The following is a 13,084-nucleotide window of genomic DNA, read 5'->3' as shown; positions in this document are numbered from 1 at the left end:
GAAAGCAGCGCTAAGAGCAATGACAGGAGGTCAGAGAGAGATTTACTCCTCACTGATGAGACACCAGTGCTCGGCATGTTACCAACACTCAAAACAAAAATAACAAATCAAACAGAAAAAAGACAGACAGCAGCAAGGACCCTAAACATTACAAATGATGAATGATCTCATTAAAACGAACACATGGCACACTTACAAAAAGACATCTGGTGGTGGATTTTCTGTCAAAAAGTGGTATGTTCACCACTTGGGGGGATATAAACCTATTTTAGGTCTAGAAAGAAACTTCCAGCCAACTTAAATGCCAGAATTTTATTATTGGAGGTGTTGGCATGAGGTGAGGAATAGGCAAGGAATATGAGAAAGCTGATTAAAATACCCTTCAATCTGTGAATGAGACAGACGTCTTGGGGCTTTTTCTTTGCAAGGCTATTCAAGCAGAAAATAAGCTGAAGTCATGTCACAAACAGGTGTCCCAGTGTGAGTTAGTTAACATGCAATTGGCCCTATGACACTGGCGGATTTGGCTACTGGCTTGATAAGAGATTGGGGGGTGGAAAATACTTACATTTGATTTTTCAACCAATTTACAGACTATAAAATGTGGCTATAAGATTTTAAAAACAGACAAAACCATTTCATAACAGCCTAGTCATTTTAGAAAACACTGTTTTCCCCCCAGCAAAAGAAGATACTTTATATACATGAATATAGTTTTTCATTTTAGGTAAAATATTTTTTAGTTTTATTTAAGATAAACCGAGCTCAATAATTTCATCAAGTTATGATTTCTTGCATAGGGCTAACTGAAATAATATATGTACAGGCATACCTCATTTTACTGCCTTTCGCTTTGTTGTACATAGCAGATACTTTTTTTTTTTTTTTTTGGACACAGTTTTGCTCTGTCGCCTGGGTGGGGTGCAGTGGCACGTGATCTCGGCTCACTGCAACCTCTGCCTCCCAGGTTCAAGGGATCCTCGTGCCTCAGCCTCCCGAGTAGCTGGGATTATAGGCGTGCACCACCACACCTGGCTAATTTTTGTAGTATTAGTAGAGATGGGGTTTCATCATGTCGGCTAGGCTGGTCTCGAACTCCCGACCTCAAGTGATCTGCCCGCCTCAGCCTCCCAAAGTGCTGGGATTACAGATGTGAGCCACCCCATGCCTGGCCAGATATTGTGTTTTTACAAATTGAAGGTTTGCAGCAACCCTGAGTTCGGCAAATCTATTGGTGCCATTTTTCCTAGAGTATGTGCTCACTTTGTATCTTTCTGTCACATTTTGGTAATTCTCACAATATTTCATTTTTTTAAATTAAATCTGTTACGGAGATCTGTGAAGAGTGATCTTTGATGTTACTATTGTCATTGCTTTGGGGTGCTCATGACAGTGTCCATATAAGACAACAAACCAAACTGATAAATGCGTGTGTTCTGACTGCTCTGCTCACTAGCCATTCCCCCATCTCTCTCCCTCTCCTGGGGCATCCCTATTCCGTGAGACACAATGATAATTTAATTAGGCCAATTAATAACCCCACAATGGCCTTTATGTGTTCAAGTGAAAGGAAGAGTCATAAGTCTCTCACTTTAAATCAAAAGCGAGAAATGATTAAGTTTGGTGAGGAAGGATGTCAAAAGCAAAGATGGGCTGAAAGCTAGGCTCCTTGCACCAAACAGCCAAGTCGTGAATGCAAAGGACAAGCTCTTAAAGGAAATTAAAAGTGCTACTCCAGTGAACATGAATGATAAGAAGGCACAACAGCCTTAATTCCTGATATAAAGTTTTAGTGGTCTGGATAGAAGATCAAACCAATCACAACATTCCCTTAAACCAAAACCTAATCCTAAGCAGGGCTCAAACTCTTCAATTCTATGAAGGCTGAAAAAGGTGAAGAAGCTGCAGGAGGAAAGTTTGAAGCTAACAGAGATAGGTTCATTAGGTTTAAGAAAAAAAGTTGTCATTGCTCGATAAAAGTGCAAGGTGAAGCAGCAAGTGCTGAATGTAGAAGCTGCAGTAAATTATCAAGAAGATGTAGCTAACTGATGAAGGTAGCTACATTAAACAACATATTTTCAATGTAGATGAAACAATTTAATATTGGAAGAAGATACCATCTGGGACTTTCATAGCTAGAGAGAAATCAGTGCTTGGCTTCAAAGCTTCAAAGGACAGGGTGACTCTCTTGTTAGGGGCTAATGTGGGTGATGAAGTTGAAGTCAATGCTAATTTACCATTCTGAAAATCTTAGGGCCCTTAAGAATTATGTTAACTCTACTCTGTCTGTGCTCTATAAATGGAACAACAAAGACTGGATGGCGGCACATCTGTTTACAGCAAAAAAGATTCCTTTCAAAATATTACCACTCATTGACAATGCATTTGGTCACCCAAAAGCTCGATGGAAATATACAAGATTAATGTTGTTTTCATGCCTGCTAACACAACATCTATTGTACAGCCCCATGGACCAAGGAATAATTTTTACTTGCAAGTCATATTTAAGAACTACATTTTGTAAGGCTATAACTGTCATAGACAGTGATTCCTCTGATGGGTTTGGGCAAAGCACATTGAAAACCTTCTGGAAAGGATTCATCATTCTAGATGCCATTAAGAACACTGGTGATTCATGAAAGGAGGTCAAAATGCAACATCAACAGGAGTTTGAAAGAAGTTGATTCCAACCCTCATGGATGACTTTGAGGGGATCAAGACTTCAGTGGAGGAAATAACTGCTGATGTGGTGGAAACGGTCAACAGAATAAGAAGTGGAGCCTGAAGATGTGCCTGAATTACTGCAATCTCATGAGAAAACTTGAACTAATGAGGAGTTGTTTCTTATGGATGAGCAAGGAAAGTAGTTTACTGACATGGAATCGACTCCTGGTGATGATGCTGTGCACATTATTGACATGACAACAAAAGATTTCAAAAATTATATAAATCTAGTTGATAAAGCAGCAGGAGGGTTTGAGAAGATTGACTCCAATTTTGAAAGAAGTTCTACTGTGGGTAATGTGCTATCAAACAGCACTGTATGCTACAATGTATTCTGATTTTTCAGAAAGGGCCAAAGCCACCCTAACCTTTAGCAGCCACCACCTTGATCAGTCAGCAGCCATTAATGTCAGATCAAGACACTTCACCAGCAAAAAGATTACAACGCACTGATGGCTCAGAGGATCACTAGCATTTTGTAGCAATAAAGTATTTTTATTCTTATTTTTTTTGAGACATAGTCTCACTCAGTTGCCCAGGATGGAGTGCAAAATGGTGTAATCACACCTCATGGCAGCCTTGACCTCCCAGGCTCAAGCAATCCTCCTACCTCAGCCTCCTGAGTAGCTGGGTCTACAGGCATGAGCCACCATGCCAGGTTAATTTTTTTAAAAACTATTTTTTGCAGAGACAGGATCTCACTACATTGCCCACTCTAGTCTCAAACTCCTAGGAAAAAAGTATTTTTTAATTAAAGTATGTATTTTTTTGATGTAATGCTATTGCACATTTAATAGACTATAATATACATAAAGATAATTAATTTTGTATGCATTAGGAAACAAAAAAATTTGTATGACTTGCTTTATTGCAATATTTGTTTCATTGCAGTGGTTTGGAACCCAACCCGCAATATCTCTGAGGTATGCCTATAAATCACTTAACAAAGTTTCTCTATATGTATTGGATTATATTGTGTAAAATATACTCATATAATACTTTGAAAAATTCATAAGCCATGCTTATTTCCAATTCATTGTTTTACCCCATAATTGTAATGTCTGGTCAAATATTAGCAGCTAAAGATAAACTGGCTCTAATCTGGGCATCTATAACTCATCCTCCCATCCTAGGATTTCATTAAATTTGGGGTAAGATTTAACCATTCAGAAGAATTTGGCCGATGAGGTTTAAACCAAAATCCCATGTAAGTGAGAATCATTTAAACATTTAGAAAATCACAAATTGTCAAAATACTACTTTTAAACGGCATAGCTATTTATACTGATGGGGGGAAAATGTTTTCTTCTCTCTAGCAAAACTTTAGAAATATTCTGGGAAATGAAGATCAAAGAAGTCAATTTACTTCTTCAGTATAACAGATTGGAAGGCAAAGATGAATAATTTAACATTTAAGTTTTTCACAGTAAAATGCCGGGATTATAAGGCATGAGACACCATGCCTGGTGAATTGTGCAGAATTACACATTAAAGTAATAACAGGCAAGGCACAGTGGCTCATGCATGTAATCTGAGTGCGTTGGGAAGGTAAGGTGGCAGGATCACTTGAGGCCAGGAGTTTCAGACCAACCTGGGCAGCATAGCAAGACCCCATCTCCACAAAAATAAAAATAAAAAAATCAGCCAACCATGGTGGTGAACACCTGTAGTCCTAGCTACTTGGGATGCTAAGGCAGGAGGAACACTTGAGCCCAGGAGCTAAAGAGCTATGACCACCCCACTACACTCCAGCCTGGGCAGCAGAGTGAGACCGTGTCTCTCTAGGAAGAAAAAAAAAAAGTGGCCAGGCACGGTGGCTCACGCCTGTAATCCCAGCACTTTGGGAGGCCAAGGCAGGCGGATCATGAGGTCAGGAGATGGAAACCATCCTGGCTAACACGGTGAAACCCCGTCTCTACTAAAAATACAAAAAAATTAGCCGGGCGTGGTGGCGGGCGCCTATAGTCCCAGCTACTCAGGAGGCTGAGGCAGGAGAATGGCGTGAACCCGGGAGGCGGAGCTTGCAGTGAGCTGAGATCATGCCACCGTACTCCAGCCTGGGCGACAGAGTGAGACTCCGTCTCAAAAAAAAAAAATAAATAAAAATAAAAATAAATAATAACAAAGGCTATTATTAAAATTTTAAAAATAAGGATAAAAATTGTTTATCGTGATGCTAGTTAGGTAGAAATGGGAGTTAAAATATATAATACATTAATATAGAAAAAACAAACCTGCTTGTGTTATACATTTTTAAAAATATCAATATTTAATTCAACACTGTTGTCATTTCATCTGTTTAAGAAAATTATACCCCTGAAATTCTTTTCTCTTGCTGCTTTTAGAAAAAAAAAGTTTCACATCAAGCATTTATGGGGGATTGGAGTGGGAAGGAAACAATAAATGAACCTCATTAGTAATTAAAATCAGATCCCATGTGTATAGAACTTCGTGACACGGGAACCTGCTTCCTCGCTCACACCAGCTTCATCTGGATTAAAAAGCCCCCCAGTAGCCACAGATTTACCAAGATTTCTGTTTTAAAGCAAAACTATCTTTAAAACAAAGGAGTTCTATTTCTTGAAACCTGAAGAACTAAAGACTAGCTTTTAGTATGTTATAACTCCATCTACTCATTCCTAGCATCGTAAAGATCTTCCCTAGGATGCAGTTCATTTTCTTTGCCATGATGCCTTGCTCATTAGGGGTGTTACAGAGCTCCCTGAGCAATGAGGCTTAGAGATCATCATATGCTCAGAAACTCACTACCTGGAACACAGAGGTTTCCAGTAATACATGCTAAACAAGGGATGAAAGCAGTACAGCAGTCTAGGGTCAGAATACTGAAGATACACACACACACACACACACACACACACACACACACACACACACACACACACACAGATGTATCTGATGCCTGGAGAAAGCCATTCAGAGCATGGGTAGTCACATGCTATAGACTCTTCTGGTGCATCTTCCCGTCAGATGCTTGTATAGTATCCCTGCATAGTACCCTCTGAGACAGTGGTCCCAGTGTTTGAGAAGCCACTTCTCCCTCTGCCCTTCTACCTTGCTTGCTCTCATCTCCTGGCCTTCATGTGTGCTGTTTACTATGCCTGGAACACATTTTCCATCCACTATTTTGCCTCAGCATTTGGGTCTCAGCTTCGAAGTTACTTCTGGGAAGCTGTGCATGGTCCCCTTGGTGGCTTCCACAGCACCCTGCACCCACTGGCCACGGCCCTTCTAACACGGTGCTGGATGACATGCTCCTACACTGTCCTCCTTACTCTCTTGAGTTCTGCGAAGGCAGAGATCATGTTCGTCTCATTCACCATCGTACCGACAGTGAGAAAGGCAGTAAAGTAGCACTTAAAACATGGCTTCTGTGAGGACTCAATGAATATTAATGCACATAAACTCAGAACAGCATTTAGCACAGAGTAAGTATGGAATAAACGTTAGCAGTATTAATCATAGTAGCACCCATCATATGGAAGACATTTTATTTTTTTTAATTTAATTTTTTTTTTGAGAGGAGTCTCACTCACTGTCGCCAGGCTGGAGTGCAGTGGCATGATCTTGGCTCACTGCAACCTCTGTCTCCTGAGTCCAAGCAATTCTCCTGCCTCAGCTTCCCGAGTAGCTGGGATTACAAGCACATGCCACCACGCCTGGCTAATTTTTGTATTTTTAGTAGAGATGGGGTTTCACCATGTTGGCCAGGATGGTCTCAATCTCTTGACATCGTGATCCACCCGCCTCACCCTCCCAAAGTGCTGGGATTACAGGCGTGAGCTACTGCGCCTGGCCACAGAAGACATTTTAAATAACTTGCATGAATAAAATGATTCTCCCAACTGATCCTAGTTCCTCTGACAGCCAGCATCTCTCCATCCACTAGGCTTTGTGATGTCTCCATATGGATATTATGTTCTGTCAAGTCTTCATCAAAATCCCAAGCTCCTCCACTGTTTCTTCTGTATTAAGGTTTGTAGACACCGCACTCACATCCTGTCCTACCTCAAGATCAACTTTTATTGTCTATCATTTGTACAAAGTTAAAAATTAGGTCTAATTTTAAGTCCTTTTATCATCACAGGCAGCTACTTTATTAAGGTTTGTTGAACCGTGCTTCAGTTTTTCTATCTACACGAGTCAGGCGGTGAAGGGTAATACTACCAAACTCACAAGAACATCACAAGGATTAAAGTACTAACATAAACAAAGGATGGGATACCCAGGGTTTATATATAAGGATAGGCCTTTCGGTGAACATGATGTAGGTTGTCTGGGCTTAGAGCTGCTGCAGAAGGCTTTGGATCTTTCTTCCCCCAAGTACATAAATTATATTAGAAATATTTTAAAAATTAATGAAAATAAAGCAGCATTCAATTTCAACCCCCAGCCCTCAGGTTCCCACTTCTGGAGAGCAGAATGAATATGAAGAGGCAGCTGTGTGTCCAGGAGCCCCAGGTGTGCACCAGCTGTGCACCATTCCTGTGCTGCTCCTGGCTCCTGATAACTCCATAATCGGCATCTTAAGGTTGATTCTATTCTCCTCTGTTTCTTCTTGAATAAAAATATGTTGGCCAGGTGCAGTGGCTCACGCCTGTAATCCCAGCACTTTGGGAGGCCGAGGTGGGTGGATCACGAGGTCAGGAGATGGAGACCATCCTGGCTAACACGGTGAAACCCCGTCTCTACTAAAAATACAAAAAAATTAGCCAGGCATGGTGGCGGGTGCCTGTAGTCCCAGCTACTAGAGAGGCTGAGGCAGGAGAATGGCGTGAACCTGGGAGGTGGAGCTTGCAGATTGCGCCACTGCACTCCAACCTGGGTGACAGAGCAAGACTCTATCTCAAAAAAAAAAAAAAAAGTTAAAGGCTTAGAAGACTCCAACTCTAATATTTATTAGGTTAAAAAAACTTAATCTCATTGATGGAGGCCCCAGTGTTACCCTAAGCTGAGGAGGCAGCAAAGGAGACATACCTAAAAAGTCTACAAGAGATACTGTCTTGGGTCCCTAAATCTATGACAGGACTGACAGTACAAACATGGTCCTTGCCCTTAAGAAGTTCACAGTCTAGTGGGAGATAAAAGTATACAGTAATTACAACACAGTGTCACTGTTGTAAGTGACAGAAAGATGCCAGAGTGGAGTGCTCATTGAATGAACATAGAGAAGAAAGAATGACTTCGATTGGAAAAAGCATTTCAGAATAGTAGATAGACATTTGAGTTAGGTCTTAAGGAGAAGCAGGCATTTTCTAGGTAGCGAAGAGGGGAAAGGGACATTTCAGGTAGGTGCAGAGGCCCTGGACATTCAGGAATGAAGGAAGTGTAGGCAACACCAGCACATATAGGGCAGGAATGAATGGTGAATGAAGAGCCTGGAGAGGTCAGAACTGGGTCAGATTGTGAACAGCTGCCCTGTCATGCTAAGGGGTTTACACTTTCCACCTACAAGTATCAAGAAGTCATGAAAAGGGAAGTAACATTAGAGGGTTTGTCATGGTCCAGGCAAGAGATGTCAAACCAATGCGTGAGGCAAGGTAAGGTAGACACAGTGAGAACACGAGGGAGGCTCTGCATTTTGGAGATAACTGAAGAGCATCAGGGGACCAAGATGCAAGACAGATGGTGAGAAACCAGACCTACAATAGCTAAACCACAGATTCTTTAATTCATTTAACAATGATCAAATATCTACGGAGTCCCCATTACACTGGGATATAACAGTGAATTAGAGAGAAAAGGTCTCTGCCCTCAGTGAGATTATATTCTAGTGGCAGACATCAATGAATAAGAAAAGAGACCAACAAAACAACTACCGACCATGATGGCTGCTAAAAAGGAGATAATAGGGCAACGCGATTAAAATGAAAACAGCAGGCTGGGCACAGTGGCTCACGCCTGTAATCCCAGCACTTTGGGAGGCCGAGGCGGGTGGACCACGAGGTCAGGAGATCGAGACCATCCTGGCTAACATGGTGAAACCCCGTCTCTACTAAAAATACAAAAAATTAGCCGGACGTGGTGGCGGGCGCCTGTAGTCCCAGCTACTCTGGAGGCTGAAGCAGGAGAACGGTGTGAACCCGGGAGGTGGAACTTGCAGTGAGCTGATATTGCGCCACTGCACTCCAGCTTAGGCGACAGAGCAAGACTCCGTCTCAAAAAAAAAAAAAAAAAGGCAGTATGTGCTGAATATATAAAGGTGTCTGGGGTGGCCTGAGGAGATGTCCTTTCAGCTGAGGTATGAAGGGTGTGAGTGAAAAAATCATACTTGAAAGGGTTAAGGAAGACAACACTTATAAGAAGCGTTTAATATGTCAAGAAACTAAGCACCGCAGGTACAGCCACACTTGAGAAGAGTGCAAAGATCATTATAATCAGATAATCAGAAATGACAACCCACACCTGTAGAGCCTACTGCTGAAGAAATCCAAGATGAGTTAACTGTATTAGACATCTTATCTCTCAAAGATCAAAATGTTTGAAATATTCTACCTTAGTTTGGGTGATGTTTATGTGTATGAATGACACAAGAAAGTGCAAGAGGAAGAGAAAATTTTCATCACTTTGAGTACATAATCTAGAGAACAGAGATTAGGACATTAAAAACCTATTTTACATGCCTTATAAAGTTCTTGCTGCAATATCATGAACACATGCTATACAATGCACAATTATTTTCACTGTTCATTCACTGATGACTAATGTTACTGTATTACGAATTTATTCTGTACAAGGATTTTCTACCAGTAGATTGTGAAAATAATTTTATTTTTAGCCTATACTGACATCAATATAGTAGTAATGTCAGTATTGAATGTTACAGCTAGCTTACCAATTTTAAAAAGTTAAATCTGTGTTTTTAAAAGGCCTACAGCATCCTCAATTTTGATTAATTTATCTACAGCATTGAACTGCTTTTCTGTAAAATCTATCTCAAATTTAAGATATAAAATAAAATAGTATACAATAATTTCATAGAAAATTCTACCAGGAATGCACTTACTTATCTATATACACTTTGCCTACAACATAAGACTAATAACAAAAATGAGGAAAAGCTTGTTGAATAAATAGAACAAAAATTTTGGTCACGCAAATTTTATTTTCTGCATAAAATTTTAAGACTAGACGGAAGCTTAACATGTCTTGCCTCCTCCCCGATTTTTATGTTTTTAGAGACAGGGTCTCACTCTATTACCAAGGCTGGATGGAGCACAGTGGTGAGATCATAGTTCACTGCAGCCTTAAACTCCCGGGCTCAAAAGATCTTCCTGTCTCCGCCTCCCAAGCAGCTAGGATTCCAGGATTCTATGATCTTGCTATGCTTCTCAGGCTGGTCTCAAAACACCTGGCCTCGGCCTCTCAAAGTGCTGGGATTACAGAAGTGAGCCACTGAGCGCCAGGCCTTCCTCCCCATTTTTAAAGATGAGTAAACAGAAGTCTTGCAAATGCTATTTGATTTTAAGAAGTTACATGAATAATGAATGGTATGATTCACCAATAAAGGGGCTTTTACAAAGGTCAGTGGTAATATAAATATTTCAAATTATGAAATAAATAAAAAAATGAGTTATTTGCTTTAAAGAAAGCTTTCAAAAAATTCTTTTAAAACAGTGTACTTCTATGATACATCAAGTTTCTACTATAATATCATTATACCCCTACTATGAAACAGTGTATTACTGGAGAATTTGGTGAGCATACTGCACACTCTCAACGTGGAGGCAATGATGGCTAGAGCATGCTAGGAATGTACCAGAAAAAAATCAACTGACTTTCTAGTCTTAAAATTATTTTATCTCAGTCTTTGACACTTCTATGATACTCTAACTCTTCTCATTTCACATCTCCCTCTTTATTTATTTGTTTATTTTATAGATAGGGTCTTGCCTTGTTGGCCAGGCTGGTCTTGAACTCCTGGCTTCAAGTGATCCTCCTGCCTTGGGCTCCCAGAGTGCTGTGATTACAGGCATGAGCCACTGTGCCTGGCCTCCCTCTTATTTCATACCTCAACTTTACATGGTACCCCCCCATCCCATTTATGTGCATATGCAGGACCATCATCCCCTAACACCAGCATGTGCATGCCCACATATTCTCTCATAAACTCTCTTCTCTCCAAAGCCAAATCTTAGTCTTTCTGACTCACATATTCTCTCTCCAAGACTGCTCAGAAACCTACATCAAAGTATCTACCTCCATTTTCTTCAGAACTCTCTCTTTAGTTTCATCTAATAATGCATTTTATGTGACACTCTTAGAGGAAAATAGCAATAACTTCTATGTAGTGGAACACCTTTGCTGGACTGAAGGGTATGATGAGGATGAAAATGCTGTTATCAGCAGCACTGAGAACTTACTTCTATGTGAATCTCTAATCTCTCTAAGCCTCAGTTTACTAATTTGCAAAGAGTCACAGGATTGTTACAAGGATCAAATGGAGTAAGGAAGAGAAGGCATTTCATAAAGGAGCTGTATGAATATGACAGTAAAGTAGCAGGGGTTAAAGTTTTAGGTAATGATAAATAATTTTATTTAACAATAACAAAACTGGGGACTGATGATCAAAAAATTACCTGGACCACAATAGATTAAAGGATACTACCATTAATATAATTTCATTTTCTCCAATAAAAAATTTTACAATTGAAACTGCCCCCTCTGCACAGCACAGGCTCACCAGCTACCCCTGCAGTATGGCTCTGGAATATGGTGGTGTCACTGGCAGCAGGGCAGGGTGGCTCTTCTTTCATACAACCTGATGCACTCGATGGATTGCTTAGACAGTGCCTCCAGCTATACTTAACTTACAAGGATATCAAATTTCTTAGGAGACACAGTAATGTGTACTTACTTTCAAGGATATCACATTGCTTAAGAGACAAAGTAATAGCAGGCCTACCCAAATCTTTATCATTCAAAGAATAACCTTAAAGGAGTTCATTGATTGTTTAAGAAGAAAATCATCACATCATGAAAGGGATTAGAATATAAACAAATTTGCTTTCTAAATAAATAGATGATGAACCAGGTACTGTGCTTTATAAAGTAGCCAGGTTCAGTAAATGAACTTAACACTTTACAGAACAAGTATAACATTGGAAAATAGATGGTAGATTTTATATTTTAATAAATTGCCAATTTGCCATATAAGAAATTTAGTATAATTAAAGTACTTTTGGACTATCAAATCAGACACATTATCAGTAACTGAGCTCAAATGTTCTGACACTATGCTTCCACCCCAATTTATATGCATTCATGCACACACATATACACAGATATAAGGTAGTTTGAAAAATTGTTGATACTCAATTTTTAATTTCGTTGAATCAGAGTCTATTGTTTCAAAAATTCCACTTGGTACACACTAACTCATAGGTATAAAGAATGATTCTTAAAATATATTAAGTATTTTGGGATCTTCCGAAAAAAATCAAATTAACAAATAGTATTTATTAGTGTGAAAACAGTATTTTTGAGAAAAGGTTGAAATCATTTACATACATAAACTAACAAGTATAAAAATGTTCTATCATTTCAAGAAAACCTTATACATTGCAGAGGTGAAAGAAACTTACATTCCTGAAACCTTAGTGTTGATAGGCAATTTATGTGCTTTCTTTGTCTAGGAAGTCACTCAAGATGAGAGAAGTGATGACAGGAGCTTCAAAGGAAGAAGGGTGTTTCAACAAGGATGAAGGCTGATTACTGGCAGGCAGCAGAGGAGAGACAGAATATTAGCAAACCCACCTCAATCGAAACAGGGAGATGTAGAGGAGAGATCGGCTTCCCGCAGGAGGAAAGCAAGAGAAAGCACTACCCTTAGGGGAACAAGTGTTGTCAGAAGAGCCTGAGGGGACTCTTTTCAAAATGGAGTGCAGTTTCCAGAGAAGACTGGGAAAGGGTGAGATGGAGATCAACGGAGTAGAAACAGAGGAGAAGGAGATATGAAAACAGGATGGAACTAATGCCTATAAAGTCCTAGTCTTGGGGTGGTGACAGGGTGAGAGATGTGGCTGGAGCTTCAACCAGTTGTGAGGGCCCAACCTCGGTCAGCCTGGCCAGTTTCTGCAGGCACTGCCACACAGCAGTTTTACTCCACCTGTCAGCTTTTTCTTTAAATAAACTTTAATAATGTTTGAGCCTCTTTTTGAAAGTGTGTTTGCATATCTTGCAAAGCAAAATTTTAATCAAGAGCAAAAATTTTTTTTTTACATCAGATGAGTAATGTGCTGACATAACAAGGTTTAGAAAAAGGAACATCTCGCACGCAAGTGTGAATATCCAATCATCATGCTTAGGAACTGCAAAAGGATCAAGAGCAAACATTTTTTAA

The 13,084-nt window shown here is 39.9% G+C and overlaps 1 protein-coding gene and 1 non-coding gene across 17 annotated transcripts in view; both read right to left on the bottom strand.

Annotated features, from left to right (window-relative positions):
- The window catches only part of SPIRE1 (spire type actin nucleation factor 1), a 217,520-nt gene that overhangs the window by 75,299 nt on the left and 129,137 nt on the right, over nucleotides 1–13,084 (bottom strand). The window lies entirely within an intron of this gene.
- Nucleotides 12,963–13,064, bottom strand: LOC112206312 (small nucleolar RNA U13). The gene has a single exon (XR_002940543.1). It is a non-coding gene; the product is annotated as a small nucleolar RNA U13 (small nucleolar RNA).

Source organism: Pan troglodytes, chromosome 17, assembly GCF_028858775.2.
Source record: "Pan troglodytes isolate AG18354 chromosome 17, NHGRI_mPanTro3-v2.0_pri, whole genome shotgun sequence".
Taxonomy (NCBI): domain Eukaryota; kingdom Metazoa; phylum Chordata; class Mammalia; order Primates; family Hominidae; genus Pan; species Pan troglodytes.
Note: the sequence above shows the minus strand (reverse complement) of the source record. Positions and strands in the feature narration are given on the sequence as shown.